General features: G+C 44.6%; 1 non-coding gene across 1 annotated transcript; it reads left to right on the plus strand.

The window, feature by feature from the left end:
• The first annotated feature begins 7,540 nt into the window (after positions 1-7,540).
• On the plus strand, positions 7,541-7,674 carry LOC120237652. The gene has a single exon (XR_005530006.1). It is a non-coding gene; the product is annotated as a small nucleolar RNA SNORA43 (small nucleolar RNA).
• The last annotated feature ends 5,349 nt before the right edge of the window (positions 7,675-13,023 follow it).

Here is a 13,023-nt window from a genome sequence, read left to right on the forward strand (position 1 = left end):
CATCTGCCCATCCCCCGCCCCACCCCCACAGTGCCACCAACCCTCTCCAATTTTCTTGCTCTGATCAGGCAGGCAGAGGGCAGCTCCTCAAGTCCACTGCCAAAGCCGATGTCTAATCAAGGACCTCGGACAGTGACTGGCTGAATAGTGACTTCGCAGATGTCCGTGTCCTCACCTATGGAAGCTGTGAATATGTTACTTTACACAGTGAAGGAGACTTTGCAGATGTCGTTAAACTAAGCATCTTGAGATGGATGATCCTAGATTAGCCAGGTAAACCCAACGTGATCACTGGTCCCAGTGAAAAGGTCAAAGTGAGGAGAAGGCCATGTGATGATGGAACCAGAGGAACCAAGGTGAGAAGAAATGTACCCGTGCCAACACCTGGAGCTTAGCTTTGATATGACTTCAGACCTTCAAAGCTGTAACAAGATGCTTGTGTTGTTGTAAGCTACTAAGTGTGTCGTAATTTGTTACGGCAGTAATAAAAAACTAATACAACGACCATCCGCCCTTCCTTCAGGATCTCCATCTTTACAAGTGACCCCAAGGTCACTCACGTGACAGTACAATTTAGCAGGAACAGCTACGTCACCCTTCCGCCCCCACACACTGATGGCTCACAATGCCAACACTTGGCTCTCTCCACTGCTCCCTCCCCTCGTCCCCTTCCCATGGCGCCATCTGTCTATGGCCAATGGGCAGGAGCACGGGAGTGACGGCTGGGGTTAGCTGGTTTTTCGAGGTTCCTTGGCATCTTTCTCTGCAGAAGAGAAAAAGAGGCTCTTTCGTCTTCAGCTTTGGCCTTGGCCACCAATTCCCAGGCCAAGGAAGAGCCCCACTCAGTATCTTGTAACTTCGGGGGTCTGATCCTGAAACAGGAGAGGGCCACAGCACTTTTCTCTGAGTAATCTGTGGCTCTACAGAGTTAGATCACACTCCCCTCATCAGATCCCACTCCCCTCATTCTATAACTGGGTGTCCTTTATAGGAATTTAGAACTCTTTTTTTCCTTTTTTTGAGAGAGAGAGAGAAGGCACAAGTGAGCAAGAGGCAGAGAGAGAGACAGAGAGAGAGACAGAATCCCATGAAGGGCAGAGAGAGAGACAGAGATGGGACTCACCAGATTTGGGACTCAAACTCATGAACGGTGAGATCATGACCTGAGCAGAGGTCAGAAGATTAATCCACTGAGCCACCTCAGCGCCCTAGAACTCTTCTTGATGAGAAAATGTTCAAGTGTCTGTTAGAGAGCAACATGTTAGCTCATTCCTCTGTAATCAGATTCTAACAATAAGGATCAACAATGAAGCCTGGTTTCCTCTCCTGCTTCTGGTGCCTTGCTTCAGCTCACATCCACCCACAGCAATTAAACCCAGAAATTTAATTGGGTTTAGTCAGTTTAATTGGGGTTCAGTCGGTTGAGCATCTGACGTCAGCTCAGGTCATGATCTCACAGATCTTCACAGACCTCCCTTCCCCTGTCACCCTGTGGGATACAAACAGAAGCCTATAACCTGGATGTAGGCCCTCACCTGATGGTACCAGCACCCTGATCTCAGGCCCTCAGCTTCCAGAGCTGTGAGAAATAAATGTCTGTTGTTTATAAGCTATTCAGTCTGTGATATTTTGTTATAGCAGCCTGAACAAACCAAGACATCCACATACTGGAAAATTGCAGAATGAGGGTGCTAAATGCCGAGAGGGAAACATCTCTGGGACATAATGTTAGGTAAGAGAAGCCAGCTGTACACAGTGTTGCCGTTTGTGGAAGCAAGGGGAAAGGTACACATTTGCTAATATTTGCCTTACAAACACTGAATGACTACCAAAGCAGCATTTATAGCTGCCTGCCAAAGAAGTGATGATGAACACAGTATGGATAACGACAGAGTGGAAATGTGTGATCTTAGATTATTTTCATTTTCGTCCTGATGAATGCTTGCCTATCAGGTTTTTTTTTCTTTTTTTTTTCTTTTATCTTTTAAAACATTCGGTTATTAACATATTACTCTTTGGGGCCCCTGGGTGGCTCAGTTGGTTAAGTGTCTGACTTCGGCTCAGGTCATGACCTCCTGGTTCACGAGTTCAAGCGCCACATCAGGCTCTGTGCTGACAGCTCAAAGCCTGGAGTCTCCTTCAGATTCTGTGTCTCCCTCTCTGCCCCTCCCACATTTGCATTCCATTTGTCTCTCTCAAACATAAATAAACATTTTAAAAAATTCTTTTAAAGACGTTACTGGGGTGTTTGGGTGGCTCAATTGATTAGGCGTCTGACTTCGGCTCAGGTCATGATCTCGTGGTCCCTGAGTTTGAGCCCCGCATCAGGCTCTGTGCTGACCGTTCAGAGCCTGGAGCCTGCTTCAGATCCTGTGTCTCCCTCTCTCTCTGTCCCTCCCCCACTCACATTCTGTCTGTCTGTCTCTCTCTTTCTCTCTCAAAAATAATAAACATTAAAAAATTTAAAAATAAATAAAAAGATTTTGGAGGATCTACGCAAAGGCCATATGAGAATCTTTTTGTATTTTTTTTGCAACTTTTTTGTAAGTCAAATTATTTCAAAAGGAAGAGTTTTACAATCTTAGAGAGAGTGCTAGAAGGGTAACAAATAGAAAGACCTAAAAACTAGCATGAATCGGAAACAAGTAGCTGCTGAGAGAGGAAATAGGAAGAAGAGGGTAGTAGAAAGTCAAGTGGCAGACAGGGCCAGGGAAGGACTAATTAAGAAGAAAATCTGTTGCCCTAGATTCCTTTCCAAGGGTTCCATGGCCATCTTCCTGGATGTTCACAAAGAAAGGAAGACACCACTCCGACAGGTGAATGGTTCTTGACAGCTGCCCGAGACAACCCTCTACAAGCTTTGCTTTCCTGCCAGAGGCTCTTCCTCTGTCTCTCTGCCCCCCACATGGTGTGCAGGGGCGCTGGCTGAGAAGGTAAGGCTGGAGTGTTTGCGGCAGGATTTGATTTGGGCCTTCTGGTTGCGAGCACTTAACACGGCCTGGCAGGGTTCACACACTTCCCACCGCAGGAGGGATCATGCAAATTAAATCCTGTCCCTGGAGGTCAACAAAAATAAAAGCCTCGACTGCAGGTAATGTGTTTACTAGCCTGGGGTTCCTGGACCCCAGAGGCCTCAGAGCTCGGCTACAGCAGTGCGCAGAAGCCCCCAGGAGGTTTACTGAACGAAGCCGGTGGCACAGCTCGCCCCAGGTAGGGCTGGCCTCAATATTCTCACACCTGCGTGCACAGAGACTGCGCTACCCCAGGCCCCTGCCGAAGAGAGTCTAAGACAGTCCCCAGAAGTGTGCCTGTGAACATAGCTCCGGCATCCAGACAGTAGGAACCAAAAGTACAAAAAGAGTTCACTGCCCTGACACTCGGCATTCAGATCTATTTCTTCAGCTCCAACGCTTAAAGCAATCGCCTTGATTTAGTTCAGGGTCACTTTTTCCAAAGTAAACTTGATGAGATTGTATTTATTTTCTCCTTTAAGAGTGGAATGGCAAAGACAGAATCTATGGGCAGGATCTTCAGAGATTGTGTAAGTTCTATAGTAAGTAATAATAACATATTTGTACAATAATACTATTTTGTACTGCTTTTTATTTTATTTTTTAAAATATTTTTTAATGTTTATTTTTGAGAGAGAGAGAAAGACAGTGTGAGAGTGGCAGAGGGGCAGAGAGAGAGGGAGACACAGAATCTGAAGCAGACTCCAGGCTCTGAGCTGTCAGCACAGTGCCCGATGTGGGGCTCGAACTCACAAAACTGTGAGATCATGACCTGAGCCGAAGTTGGCCACTCAAGTGACTGAGCCACCCAGGCGCCCCTTCACTGCCATTTATTAAACACCAACTAAGTGCTTTGCATAATCTTATTTAATCGTAACAACCATTGAAAATACTTTTATCCCCAAAACAGAGGAAAAAGATGGGGTTTCAAGGGTTTAAGTCATTGACCAAGACCACTTAGCCACAATATTTCATCAAATCTAAGGTGCCACTATTATTTTCAGTACCAATAGGAAAGAAAAAAAGTGCTGCCAATCAAACTGTGACGTGCCATAGATTAGAAGACACTGCCTGAGTCACAGGTGTTCCATGTTAAGGGACATGGTTCTAGATTCTATATGTAATAGAGTGGTAGGATCACTCTGCACGTCGGGCATTACAGGGCATTTTTAGCGTCCTTATTGAATTTTTTCCTCAGAACAATTCTGAAAAAAGCAGAGATTATCCCCATTTTCAGATGAGGAAATACGTTCAGAATAGGTAAGCAATTTGTCCAAAGCCACACAGCTTGTAGTTATAACTCAGAGAGAACTCCTGGCTCCTCTTTTAGCATTCCCTTTGCTATATCATGCAAAAAAAAAAAAAAAAAAAAGCTTTAACTCACCTCAAGAAATGTCTTAACTCTTAGTTAATTACTTGTGGAATTATGTGGACAAGGATGGAAGATGTGCAGAAGAAGGTCACTTATTATTATAACCCTGGCCACATTCTCTTGCTGACTTCCTAGGTTGTGAGTGAAATGCTGCCCTTTGCTCCGTGTAATTCATGCAACCGTTACTGAGTATATGCGATGCTCCACTAGTCACTGGGCCAGGTGGGAGAGTGCGGCTCCTGTAGCTCACAAATCTCACCATGAACACTTTCAAATGTGTGGAAAAATTGAAAGAAGAATACAGTGAACCCTCATATACTTCCTGCCTACATTGTACAGTTATTAACCTATTGCCATATTTGCTCTTTCTTAATGTTTATCTTGTAAACTAAGGGGCCATAAGTCACAGACATTGGGATACCTCACCTTAAATATTTCAACATGTATTTTCTAAGAGAAAAGATGTTTTCAACAGGACCATAATGCCATCATCCTTGCGGTGGGCACTTTTATGGCTCAGCTGGGGTAGACTCCAGCCCCAGGTAATCCAGTCAAATACTGCCCTGGGTGCTGCTGTGAAGATGATTTACACACATGACTAAAATCCATAGTCAGTTGGCTTTAAGGAAGAGAGATGCTTATAGGCTGGCTAATCTGGTGGGCTCAGTTTAATCAGTTGAACGCCCTTGGGAAGAGGACTAGGGCTTTCTTGGAAGAAGGAATTCCACCTTCAGACAGCTTCACCTCATGCCCAAGAGTCCCAGCCTGCCCTTCCTGACAGCCCGCGGTACAGGTTCTAGACTTACCCTCTTTCTCTGTTTGGGCTGCCAGAGCAAAAATGCCACAAAATGGGTGGCTTAAATAAAAGACATGTACTACTTCTCACAGTTCTGGAAGCTGGGAGGTCTGAGATCAAGGCACCAGTAGATTTGGTGTGTTGTGAGTGCCTGCTTTCTGGTTCACAGCCACATTTCTTGCTGTGTCCCCACACAGCAGAGAAACAAGGGCGCTCTCTGGATGCCCTGCTCCCATTCACAAGGGCATCACTGTCATGACCTAATCGCCTCCCAAAGGCCCCGCCTCCAAACACCACCACCTTCAGGGTTTCAACGTATGAATCTTAAGGGAGATGAGCATTCAGTCTACAGCAATTGCCTTGCTAGCCCTGACTATTATATGAGCCAATTCCGTGTAGTAAATGTCTTAAAATAGATCTTTCCTCTTCTGTCTCTCTGGTTAGCCCTGACTAATAGAATACCCAAGAAAATTAACATTATGCATGGCCTCAACCTTTATTAATGATTTTTACCCTGAGGTCACAGGCTGTGCTTCAAGGGTCAGGGAAAAGGCCGAAATCATAGGCAGCATTTGGAATGGTCATACATTTTCGTGAGCTTCACTGGGGAAAGGCTAGTTTTCATCAAACCCTCAAAAAGCGCATTACTCCCTAAATGACCAAGAGCCACTGCATCAGGCACATCTATCTAGTTTTATAAAGCCAACAGCAGTGACAACAGAAGGAATGGAAGCCGACTGGCTTTGAATCAGGCCCAAGTGAATCCCTGAGAGAGAAATGGATTGGGGTGGCCAGCAGCCAGCAACCCTGTGGTGCTTCCCAAGTTCCTTTCTGTTTAGTTCACCATGGCCCAAGGTATTTACAGTATGTTTCAAATTTCTTAAAGCCAAAGACAAAGAAAGTCCCACCAAGGTTCACCATTAGTGGGGACACACACAGAGCGCCTGAGAATTAGCCATCCATAGGCAGGCAAATATGGACACCAAGAGACACCGTAAGGTTTTACATTTAATTTCGATCGCGTCACGTTTTTTAAATATTTGGCATAAAAAAGCTGAATAATAAGCTAGTCTTTTGGCCAACATTCCTTCTTCTAGCAAAACTGTCTGTTCTCGATGGCAAACAAGAACGGAGCCGTTGTTGACAGACCAAGTTGGAGGGTGCCTATTAATGTCAGTCAAGATCATGGAGAACAGAAAAATCCTTTCAAAGCGTTTTCAACAAAAGCAGCACGTTCCCCGGGAAGAATGCTTCTCCCTACTTTTAGTTAAGAAAGCAGCCTCTCACAGACGGGCATTCCTGCTATTTACAAAGTCTGACTGGCAAGCAGGCACCTCCCCTTCTGTCGCGTATCTGGTAGCCACTGCCCAGGGCAAGGCAGGAAAGGGCAGAGCAGAAGCACCTCCAGGAATGGTGCTCCTCTCTGAGCGGGAGGAGGTGAATGTCTCACCCTCTGCTGGCTCCTTTACCACAAGCTAACCTGGCCCGGGCACTGGGCCGCCCCGTATCTGAGCAGAAGATGGCCAGCAGCCCCAGGTACACTGTCCCGTGGGGCCTGGAGCTGGCCACAGGGCCACCAGGCTGATGTCCGGTATTGCTGCAATGTGCCCTGGGCCAAGTTACCAGCTCTTCTCTGGCTGTCCTGAGCTGGCTAGTTCCGCAGCCCCCACTTCGTTCTTTTGTGTGCTTACTTGCCACCTGAGTTCCCACCTGTGACTGAAACCTTCTTCTAAATACTTAAGTGAATTCCACATAAAGGGACCAAGGGACGCGTGATCCGAGAAAGAAACTCCATTCCAGGATCTGACATGCATTTATATCAACCTTCACTACTGCGGCTGGGGAGGAATTCATGTTTTCTGGATTCTCAGATCAAAGTCTAAGTGAGGTTGATGGAGAAAATGTTAACACTGTCAGGAGGAATTCGAGCATTGTTCAGGGTCGAGATGCCTGAGGGCTGCCCCTCCCTGCGTGCCACTGAGTAAGCCAAGAGAGCTCAAACTTGACAATAAAAAATTTAAAAAAGAAGTAAATAAATTTAAAGGATGGTGAAAAATCGTATAAAAATAGTTATCCAGAAAATCATAAAAAGAAAAACTTGTACTAAAACAGAGGGGGAAACTGGGGCACCAGGATGGCTTAGTCAGTTAAGCATCAGACTTTGGCTCAGGTCACAATCTCACAGTTTGTGGGTTCAAGCCCCATGTCGAGCTCTGTGCTGACAACTCAGAGCCTAGAGTCCACTTCAAATTCTGGGTCTCCCCCTCTCTCTGCCCCTCCCCTGTCCATGCTCTGTCTCTCTCTGACCCTCATAAATGAATAAACACTGGGGGCTGGGTGGGCAGGAACGGCCGCCCTGCAGATGCCGGACCGGCAGGCACCTCGGACGCAGCTGCTCTCCTGCGCCTGTGACACTGAGGCAAAGAGGAAGTGGCTATTTCTATACTCAGCGCTCAGAACAGTGAGCACTAAGAATGGTCTGTAGCCGAACATGCTTTACAGCTGCTGTGGAGGCAGTTTTATGTGCACGTGGCAGGCAGAGCTACCTTTGGGCTTCTAGGTCGGAATGCCGAGCATGACACTAACCGCTTTGGTTTTCGGGTTCTTTGTCTATAAAATGACACTTGTCATGAGGGTTATATGAGGTGTAGACGGAGAGGAGCATGTAGCCAGCCTTTGGCACAGTGGGACTGACCAGGAGAGGGTCTCCCTCTTGGAAGTGATCATTCCGTAGGTCTGTCTGGGAAGGGAATTCTGGAAGTCTTTGGCCAAGTATGTCATGTACCCTTGGCTGCTATGAGTGGCTGGGGCTTCCAGGCCCTGTGTCCGCATGCCCTACTCTAAGGACCCTAGAGACAGCAGAGCAGGACCTGGGCTTGTGGTGGTGGTGGGGGGGGGCGGTGGTGTGGACACCAGAGGGCCACACCTGGCTTTGTCCTGCCAAGGAGACACTGCAGTAGGCCACCTAGAACCCAATACACAACCCTCCAAACCAGGGCACTGGCGAGTGGGGGTAGTCTTGGTAACCCCACTGGAGTAGGTGTGATGAGGGATGTAAATGAAACAAAAATGAATAAACAGTAAAAAGAAAAGTTAAAAAAAAGTGGGAAAAACAAAAGTAAAAGCAATGAGAGAAAAATGAGATAAAATAAATATAAGCTAAGAAAAGTGTCAACGTGAGCTAAAAGATCATATAAAATAAGAAAAGTGTAGGGGAGGAAAAATGTAACATTTTCCTCCATCTTCCTAGGTTCTCTGGCTAGATCCTACAAATGAATCTGAGAAAAGACAGATTAACAAGAGAAAAATAAAGAGTTTGTGAACATGCGTTGCGTATACACACAGGAGTACTCAGTGAGTAACTCTAAACAGTGGTTAGAACTTGAGCTTATATAGCATCTTACAAAAACAAAGAAAAATACATTTTTTAATATTTATTTACTTTGAGAGAGAGAGAGAAAGGGGGAGAGACAGAGAGGGAGACAGAACATCCCAAGAGGGCTCTATACTGTCAGCACAGAACCCAGTGGGGGGGGCTGGAACTCATAAACTGGGAGATCATAACCTGAGCCGAAACCAAGAGTCAGAGGCTTAACCGACTGAGCCACCCAGGTGTCCCAAGAAAAATACATTTTTAAAGAGGTAACAAGAAAAAGCTTTGCGTCTCTAAGTGGCACACGTGGGAAGGTAAGGGTGCAGGGGAACTAATGGCAGAAAGGACTAGTTAGTAAGGTTTGTTATGTAGGTTCCTTTTGGTCTCTGGGATGTTAAGGATCTAGAGTTGTCTCTGGTGATTAACTTTTCTCCTTCCTGGTAGAGACAGGAGAAGGGACACCTTTACAAATTTATGTCCTGTTTCTAGGCAAATAGGCCAAGGGTAGACAGCTTCTCTTGTATCTTCTTTTTCTCAATTGCTTTCAGCTCAAAATAATTTTTTTTGAGTACGCTCCATGCCCAATGTGGGGTTTGAACTCAGGACCTTGAGACCAAAAGTTCCAGGCATTAGCTATAACAATATTCTGTCCATCATAATGCCTCAAAATTTCTCAGATTCACATTTTGTGACTGTGTATTTCTAAACTGCTGATAGAGCTCAAGAAGGCCAGGGGAAAAAAAAGTATTTCCCAGGAATAAAAAGAAAAAAAAAAATTAAGTAGATAGAGCAATGTTTTCCATTTGATAGGTGACAATCTCTTCCTGCATTAAATGATGAACCGTTTCAAAGGGGACCACAGGTTAACTTTAAACAAAAGAAGCCTGAGCAAAACCCAAATTAAACTGTATAGGTTCCATGAAGCCTTTGGAGAGCTTGCAGTATGAAAGGGAGGTCACAGGTGAGATGATATTTCTTATAACCCCAAGGACACAATCTCTTTTATGTCAAGCTGGAAATGAAATAAAATGCTGGCTTCAAAAAAACTGTCAGATCAAGGAGAACATCTTGACTGGACAACGAGGAAATATATAACTCTTCAGACACCTCCTCAATCCTTGTAACTCTGGGGAATGCCATTCAATAGCTAACCTAGTCATGGAAATTAACTTACCCAGTCAAAAGGAAAGTGCCTGCCTAGAAATGAACATCAGAGGACCTGGCTACAATGAAAAACACTCATTCTCTTAGCTTGGCTACTCAATAGAGAAGAGGGGGAGGGGCAAAAACATCAAATAGAAGCAGTAATGAGTTTTGCCAGTATATATTTTTAACAGCAACCTGTGCAGGGGATTAAACATTAGGGATCTAGACTCAGCCGACCTGCACTCTAGCCTCTGCTTGGTCATTAACCAGTTGTTAAGTCTTTGGTCAATGGCCTTAACCTTGTAGGAACCATGTTTTCTTATTGAATACTTTTATTCTAAAAGCATTTATAGAAATCTTTTTTTTGAGAGAGAGAGAGAGAGAGAGAGAAAGAGAGTGGGAGAGGGGTAGAGGGAGAGAGAGAGAGTCTTAGGCAGACTCCATTCAGAGTCTCCACTCCACTCCAGCTCGGAGCCTGCCATGGAGCTCCATCTCAGGACCGTGAGATCAGCACCTGAGCTGAAATCAAGAGTTGGACACTTAAATGGCTGAGCCACCCAGGCATCTCTAAATAAGTCTTATTTTTTAAATTCATTAAAGAGAAAAATTACAATACTCCCATGCACGTGCACACACATACACACCCCTCCTCCTAGCCCACATCTTAAAGCTCAAAAACTTAGTGGGCACCCTCCTATAGCTTTTATCCTGCAGTATGCATTTATTCCTACATATAGAGTAGGAATATTTTTATTCTCACAAAAACTGCATCATATTACATTCAAGACCCTAGCTTCCTTTTTTCATTAATTTTACATCGATGGCCTCTAGAACAATTCATATAGAACTAATTCATTCATTCACTTACACTCACCTAAATTGAAATCAAGAATATACCAAATTATACTTCTGCCAAAATATACCCTATTTCAGTAGTATCTCAATTAGATTTTGTTTTGCCACTAAAAAGTCTACAATAAGCATCCTTAGTGGCTTATTTACATGTTCTTCCACTTTTATCCCTGAAGAATATATTCCCTAACATGAGATTTGAGGCAAAAATATGTATTTTCTATTTTAATAGATTGCTATAGTATCTTCCCAAAGATAGTAATAATTTACATTCTTAGCTAGAATGTATGAGGGGCCTGTTTTCCCCCTCCCTACCAGCACTGTATGTTCTCAACTTTTTTAATTTTTACCACCTAATGAGGAAAAAATGGATATCTCATGTTTCATTCGCATTTCTGAGGGCTGGTAAGGTGATTCATCTCGTCAGTAAACTTTAGTTAGTATGTCTGACATCTACTCTGGACAAACAATATGCTCTCGATAAAAATGGAGATGTTGGTTGAAGTGTCTAGCCAAATGACCTGGAACATCATCTGAGCCAAAATACAATCTGTGCCTGAAACCGATCCGTGGTTTGGCCATTGGGCAATAACAACTTGAAGGGAAACTCTCAAACTTCCAGAGCCATCAAAATTGTAAGTGATGACCACCACCACCACACAGCCAGGAGAGATGAATGTCAAGTTCAACATAAACTTGTTGGCATTGCCAAACCTGGAACAGAGGCAAAGTTTACAGTGACTGCCTGCAGCACGAGACTGAGAACCATTCTGGGGCTGATCGGGGCTCACTAGAAAAGAGACACTGAGTAGCAACACGTGTCTAGGCATGAGAATCTGGAGAGGCAACATCCCAGGACGGAAACCTTGATTGTCCCCAAGTAGGAAGAGAAGTGGATTGGCCCTTGGGGCTCAAAAGGTGCCTAGAGCTCTTTGATCTGGGGAGGAGGAAAGCATCACCCTCACCACCCACCCACTCATTCCTCAGGCTCACTGAGGCTGCAGGGATCAGTGTAATCCTACCCCTCTTCCCTGCCCCCGCCACCCAGCCCTCCCTTCTTTGACCCTTTCTTTCATTTTATCCAGAACGCACCTTAATAAAAATGCTGTGGGAAATAGAACCTTGAGATTTGCCACACCCTAAGTCCATTAAGAATGACCAGATATGGCTAGTAAGGGAGAAATATAATGAAGTTTGAAAATCTACAGAGAAGAGAACTGTAGGTAAAATTCTCTTCAGAGAATTGGCTTTCAAGACAGAAAAACAAAGCAACACAAGGTCTTACTGCTGAGGCTTGGAATGCCTACATTTCAGTTGCATCCAGGAATGGTGTACCCCTCTCTGAAAATGCAAGCTGGCCAAAGGCGTCTCTCCTGCTTCTTTCTCCCCTGATGGTGCCTCCTTTATCAGGACATCACCTGACCCCTAGTGGTCACACGGCCTTCAGCCACACCAGACGAGCTTCCTTTATTTGATGGCTTGTCAAAATTCTAATTTGCTGACTGTTAAGCGGCGTTTCCTTTGAAACGTTGACATTTGTAAGTTATCAAAGCAACGGGTCTTCAACTTTCAGAGGGTCTCTAAATCTAGTAAACCTCAGAGAAATTATCAGAGAGGCCTACACATCAAAGAACACAAGCAATCTTTTGTGTGTGACCGTGCTACATGCCATTTCTCCTGAATCGATTTTCTCCCCTGACCGTAAACTCAGGTTCCAAACCCTTAAGGTCTGTCTTTTTAAAAAAGGAATAAAGAATTGCATTCAGGATAAGGAATTGTTTGCATGTCCACACATCCATCCAAACCCACGTTGTTTCAGGCTCTCTGTAAAATAAGAACACTTTGAAACCAGAATATTTTTACAGTCCTGTAAAGCTTATGTGCCTTGTGGCTGATGTTGCCTAAATTAGTTCTAAATGGTGGGGAAAGACAATGGGTGTTTATGGGACCGGAAATATTTTAGATTCTAGTCTAGTTCATGAAGTATTCAGCAGGAGATGTAAATAAGTTGACAACTGAGGCACATGGTTTTGACTGAGCCACACCTAGGTCTATTCCAGAGTTTACCTTCCAACCCCACCCTGCTCTGGTCAGATCTGATGCAGGATTGGGTGGGTTGCACCTCTGGAAGAAGAGTCTCAGAGGCTACAGCTGAAGAAATCTAGGATTGGCAGGTTTTACACACACACACACACACACACACACACACACACACACACACACACACACACACACACCCTGGCCTCAAGTCCCAGGTTGCTCTCAAAAGGAGGAAAGATTTGAACAGACACCTGACCAAGGGAAATATACAGATGGCAAATAAGTATCTGAAAAGATGCATGACATCACCTGCCATTGCGGAATTGCAACCCAAGATAAGGTAGTATTGGACTATAATCCCAAGCATAAAATAAATAGTCATGACTCTACACTGATATAAACGAATGATGGCATAAATAAATTGGGGAGAATA

Source organism: Hyaena hyaena, unplaced genomic scaffold, assembly GCF_003009895.1.
Source record: "Hyaena hyaena isolate Hyena2069 unplaced genomic scaffold, ASM300989v1 scaffold_186, whole genome shotgun sequence".
NCBI classification, from domain to species: domain Eukaryota; kingdom Metazoa; phylum Chordata; class Mammalia; order Carnivora; family Hyaenidae; genus Hyaena; species Hyaena hyaena.